A 6,580-nucleotide genomic window follows, 5' to 3' on the forward strand; every position below is an offset into this window, starting at 1 on the left:
CTCGCCACGTTCGGCCTCACGGTGGACGCACGGGCCGACCGCCTCCTGGACCTCCCCGAGCTCGGTGACACGCGACCGTCGGTCCGCAAGGACCATATGCTGTCGTTGATGGGCGACGAAACCCCGAACGCTCTATTCCGGGCGTTATTTCGATGCCAGGTGCCGGCACGAGTCCGCCTCGCGTTGGCCGGTTCTGCGACGACGGAACCCCGAGCTCTCGCTGCCGAGGCCGACAGGTTCTTCGTGGCTTTGGACACCCAGGCGAGTTTTGGCGCGGCCGTCGCGGCTCCCGGGGCTGACCCTGATGCTGATGCACCACACCTCGTGGATCTCGAGGCTGATGCGCACTTCGTGTCCACCGCCACGCCCCGCCCACCACCGCGGAGAAAACCGCGGCCTCCGCCGCCTTCGCCGCAAACCTGGTGTTTTTTCCACGCCCAGTTCGGCCACAAGGCTCGGCAATGTCGGCCGCCGTGCTCATTCGGCAGGTCGGGAAACGCCCGGGCCGGCCCGAGGTAGTGGTACTGAGCGCCGGCCGTTCAAACAGCCTCCTGTTCATCACGGACACCTTATCTGGGCGCCGTGACCTGTGCGACACGGGAGCGCAGGTAAGTGTCGCTCCCGCCGGTACGTCCGACAAGCAGTCTGCGGGCCGGGGCCCCGCGCTGCTTGCTGCCAACGGTACATCCATTCGCACGTACGGAAAACGCTGACTTTCTCTGCGGTTCGGAGGGCAGGTTTTCCGGTGGTCGTTCGTCACTGCCGATGTGCCTATGGCACTGCTTGGCGCGGACTTCCTCTGTGCCAATGGCCTGTTGGTGGACATAAAGCACAGAAGGCTTGTCCAGGCTGAGACGTTCAGCTCGCTCGCGTGCGCACTGCCCGCCTCGTTGAGCAGCTCCCGGAGCGGCTCATCGAGCGGCTCACCGAGCGGCTTGCTGAGCGGTTCGGTTCCGGCCAGGTTCATCTGTACGCTTCTGGCAGCGAACGAATTCACCCGCCTCCTCGCTGGTTTCCCGGCCCTCACGAGGCCCACCTTCTCGGCGGGGGCCATCAATCACGGGGTGGAACACCACATCCCCACCGCCGGGCCACCGGTCTATGCCCGGGCACGCCACCTCGAGCCGACGAAGCTCGCGGTGGCTAAAGCGGTGTTCGCTACGCTGGAGCGGCTCGGCATCGTGCGGCACTCCGAGAGTGCTTGGGCGTCACCGCTTCACATCGTGCCAAAGCCCGGCGGGGGATGGCGACCGTGCGGGGACTACCGGCGCCTCGACGACGCCACCACCCCCGACCGCTACCCCGTCCCCCACATTCAGGACTTATCTGCCCGGTTGGCGGGCATGTCCTTCTTTTCGAAGGTGGACCTCATACGCGGCTACCATCAGGTCCCCGTCAGGCCAGAGGACATCCCGAAGACGGCGGTCATCACGCCATTTGGACTTTTCGAATTTCTTCGGATGCCCTTCGGTTTGAAGAATGTGGCTCAGGCGTTCCAGCGACTAATGGACAGCGTCTTGCTCGAATTGGATTTCATCTACGTCTACCTGGACGACATCCTCGTCGCCAGCGCGTCCCGCGAAGAGCACCTACACCATCTCCGCACGCTCTTCGAACGTCTGGGCCAGCATGGCCTCATCGTGAACCCCGCCAAGTGCCGGTTCGGCGTCGCCGACATCGACTTTTTGGGGCACCGCGTCACCAGGCACGGGGCCGTCCCCCTACCGGCCAAGGTGGAGGCGGTGAAGGGGTTTCCGCACCCCCGCACGATCAAGGGGCTCCAGGAGTTCCTGGGCATGCTAAACGTTTACCATCGGTTCCTGCCCCGCATCGCCCAGCTACTGCGCCCCTTGCACGAGGCCCTCCGAGGCAAGCCGGGCAAAGGTGACGTTACCTGGACATAGCAGATGGACGCGGCGTCCGCATGCGCGAAGCTCGCCTTGGCTAACGCCACCATGCTCGCGCACCCGGCGCCCAATGCACCGATCACCCTCACCACCGACGCCTCGGACTACGCGGTGGGCGCGGTGCACGAGCAATGGGTGCGTGGTGCTTGGCAACCGCTGGCGTTCTTCAGCCGGCAGCTTCGCCCGCCCGGACGCCGTTATAGCACCTTCGACCGCGAGTTGCTCGGGCTTCACCTGGCGGTCAGGCACTTCCGCCATCTGCTCGAGGGCCGTGCGTTCACGGCCTTCGTCGACCACAAGCCACTGGTCTTCACGATGGGCAAGGTCACCGAGCCGTGGTCGGCCTGGCAGCAGCGCCACCTCTCGGCCGTGTCCGAATATACAACGGACATCCGGCACGTCGCGGGGAAGGACAACCCAGTGGCGGATTGCCTTTCCCGGTCCGTCGCCCACGCAGTCCACCTTGGCATCGACTATGCCCGGATGGCGGCGGGCCAGGCCGCCGACCCCGGCGTCCAGGCCTTGTGGACCGCTGTCACGGGCCTCCGCGTCACCGAGGTGCCGTTCGACGGCGCGGGCACGGCCCTCTTGTGCGACGTCTCCCTCGGGCGGCCTCGCCCCATTGTGCCCGTGGGCTGGCAGCGCCAGGTTTTTGACGCCATCCACGGCCTGTCCCACCCGGGCACCAAGGCCTCCCAGAGGTTGGTCGCCGATAAGTTTGTCTGGCATGGCCTCCGGAAGGCCGTCCGCGGCTGGACCAGGACGTGCCTCGCGTGCCAGCGCGCGAAGGTGCACCGGCACACGCAGGCCCCATTGGCTCCGTTCACGGTGCCGGAACGTAGGTTCGACCACATGCACGTGGACCTGGTGGGACCTCTGCCCCCCTCGCGGGGTTTCACCCATGTCCTGACAATGGTGGACCGCACCACCCGGTGGCCGGAGGCCGGGCCTTTGGCGGCGACGACGGCGGCGGACGTCGCGCAGGCGTTCATCGCCACCTGGGTCGCCCGGTTCGGCGCCCCCTCAGACATCTCGTCCGACCGCGGCCCCCAGTTCACCTCGGAGCTCTGGGACACGGTCGCGCGGGGGCTCGGGGTCCAGCTGCAACGAACCACGGCCTACCACCCCCAGGCCAACGGTCTGTGCGAGCGGTTCCACCGCTCGTTGAAGGCCGCGCTCCGGGCCACCCTCCGCGACGGCAGCTGGGTGGACAGGCTCCCCTGGGTCCTGCTGGGCCTCCGAACGGCGCCCAAGGACGACCTGCGCGCATCCGCGGCGGAGTTGGTCTTCGGACAACCGCTGCGGGTGCCGGGCGAGTTCCTCCCCGACCCCACGGCACCATGGTCCGCGGCGCAGGAGCGCTCCGCGCTGCAGGAGACAGCCCGGAGGTTCACCCCGGTGCCGACGGCGCACCACGGGCACCCGCCTACGCACGTCGCCCCGGAGATTCGCACCACGGAGTACATCTTCATCCGGCACGACGCCCACCGGACACCACTGCGGCCCCCGTACGACGGGCCTTTCCGCGTGCTGGAGACCGGGGTGAAACATTTCACCTTGGACATCGGCGGTACTCCCGACCGCGTCTCGGTGGATCGCCTCAAGCCGGCCCACCTCGACGTGGACCACACACCGCCGGTGGCTCGGCCCCCGCGTCGGCGCCTGCGGGCGGACCCCCGGCACCGCCCAGGCCCGCCGCCCACCGGTCCTGCACCCATCCCGGGTGCCGCCGGAGGCATCCCAGCTGGCATCCCTGCACCCCGGACGCCGCCGGTCGCTTCGGCCGGGCCAGCCGTTTGCCCCGCAAACTGGCCCTCCAGGTGCGTGGGAATTCTGGGGGGGGGGGGGGGGGGCGTGTGGCGGACACGAAAGCTCACTGGCGTGAGGGCATCATTCAGCGCACCAAGTGGGCGGCGGCCACGCCCGAGGGGTAGGCGTGGCCGCGGGATATACACCGGGGGCGCAGCCCGGAGCGCTCAAGTGCTACAGTTGAGCTCTTATAATAAAGACTCTTTAACTTACCGCGTTGTCCGCTTCCTCATTGTTATACAAGTAAGCGCGCGTAGCACCGCGCTTCAGGATAAGTGTTGTACTTGTCGAATTATGACGTCATAACGAAGGCACCGATGACGTCATCATTAACATATCTTATTCCCCATGGGGAGTCGGTGACAATTAGCCAGATCTCAATTTTTTCCATGGAGTGGTTTCAGAGAGATAGAGGTGCGAAGTTTTTCCAAGAAGGGGCCTGTACCACGTGACCTATGACGGCATAATAATCATTAAAATATTATAAAGGAGGAGGCCCTCCTATGGTGAAAATGTCATGTCAATCGGACCAACGGTTGCCGAGAAAATGAATTTTTAAAATGCAGAAACGTACGGCACACAGCAACGGATGCACGTACCTGAATGCTTAACCTCGCTTTTCGCTTCACGGGCGCAGGGTAATTATTGAGCCTCGTGCTTATGACAGGCTGAATCAACCCACCTGGTGTTATCACCTGGGTGGAAAAGATCACGGAGAGACCACCGACCTGCCTCCGATGACGAAGTAATTGACCCATAGACTTAGATGCCAATGATCTTGAAGGCGTTGGTTTCCATGGCATCAAGCTGAGCAAGGTGAGGCAGGGGTGCCAGACCAAAGGGGAAAGCAGTACTCCACCCCTGTCTTAATACCGTCATAACTCTCATCTGCTTTACCATCAAACTATGGCTGCTGATCCTCACACTATCCACTTTGCTGAAGAACCTCTGCACTTATTTTGTGAACACCTTAAACATCTCCAGAAGATCCCCTCGCAATCGTCTCCTCAATAACATATTAAGTCCTGTCTCCTTCAGCCGTTCCTCATAGCTCAGTCCACCTAAGCCCAGAATCAATGCAGTAGCTTTAGGATGAACCCTCTGTGGTAGTTACAGGTAGTGGACAAAAAAAATTGCAAACATCAATGTAAAGTAACTTAATAGGGCATTGAGCCACCACGTGCGGCCAGTACGCACCGCCGTGGCATAGAGTCCACCAGCATCTGGAATTCTGCAGGAGGGATGTGGCCCGTTTGATGGAGGTGGAAAACGCTGTCTCAAGTGTTGTTCTAGAATATCATACTAAAATACGCCATTTCGTGTCTGTCTGTCTGATGAATTTTTGACGCCAATACATTCCGTCGTTACTTATCCAATCTCAACCAAACTTGACAGGATGACGAAGGGTTACACAATGAAGGATGTAACGCATTCATTTGCTTCCCTCCCCAAGGGGGTTTTCTACCCCGAGCGGGTTTTCCCCACCGTTGCCGTCAATGGCGTTGCGTGTTGAGGTGTATATCAATGTTAAATTGGCTTTATCGTGGCATTTGTCCAAAGAAGATTTATCGTGGCGTTTGGCCAAAGAAGATGATTTATCGTGGCGTTTTTCCAAACATGCTTTGAATAACAAAATTAATGATAATCGCATATCATAAATGCTCGATTGGATTCAGATGTGGTGACTGAAGACCATGACATATGGATAGCATCATTGTCATGCTCATCAAACCATTGGGCGACCAAACGTGCTCTGTGGATGGGGGCATTGTCATCCTGGAAGACACCCTTCCCGGCAGGAAATAAATTCTGCAACATGGAGTGAAGATGATGACTCGGTACCGTGAAGTAGCGATTGGCATTGACCTTGCCTTCTGAGGTAATGACTGCACCCAAATCCTGCCAAGAAAATGCACCTCACAACATTACAGAACCACGAGAATCTTTCACTGTTGGAACCAAGCACTCAGGGTTGCAGAGTTCTTTAGGTTGCACTCACCCGTTAGAACATGGTGAAGGACGATTCATCTGACCATATCACATTATTCCACTACTCGGTAGTCCATTGCCTGTGCTCTTTGCACCACTGGACTCGCAAACGTGCATTGGCAGGTGCGATGAGCGGCTTTTGTGCGCTGCAACCCGACTATGGTATCCTGCTCTGTGGAGTTCTCGGTGGATCGTTTTTGATAAAACTGGCTGCTCGTGCCCCAGGTTTAAATTTACCACAAATTGAGTTGCTTTGTCTTGCACTTTGAATTAATGCACGGATATCACCATCTGGCAAGAGTATGCGCTTCCGCTCACTGGTGCCCTTTGTTGATGAAATCTTTCCTTCGGAGTTCCATGCCGACATCACCGTAAACACCTTTGCTCATGAAACATTAGCTAGTTTATTTGTCTTTGTCATTGGAGCTACTGCAAAATGCTCCCCAACAATCTCCCTTCTTTCAAAGTCACCAAGGTCTCCTCTTGCAGCCATGCAGGCCAAAGGCAACCAGGCCGGTGCAGCACTTTTATACATGACCCTAAGCATGCTGGGATGTCATTTGCTTAATTAACACATGGGCCACACCTGTAGCTTTCAATATACTTGGTGTCTCTCATTTACCCAGGTGTTAACAATAGTTTTGCCCACTACCTGTACGTCCTTCCTCAGATGTAGTGACAAAAACTGTACAATGTTCTCCATGATGCCTCATTAAATTCCTGGATTGATTTCTGGATCAGAGAATTTTGTTAATGATTCTTCACCATTGAGAGATAGGGCAAAAAAACGATGTATAGCATGATATTTCAAAAAGTTGTGGAGGAGTGATGATAAAACTAGGTGGATGAGTTGGTTAGGTGACAAGAACAAGCCG

The sequence above is a fragment of the Myxine glutinosa genome, chromosome 13, assembly GCF_964187855.1.
Source record: "Myxine glutinosa chromosome 13, kmMyxGlut1.1, whole genome shotgun sequence".
Taxonomy (NCBI): domain Eukaryota; kingdom Metazoa; phylum Chordata; class Myxini; order Myxiniformes; family Myxinidae; genus Myxine; species Myxine glutinosa.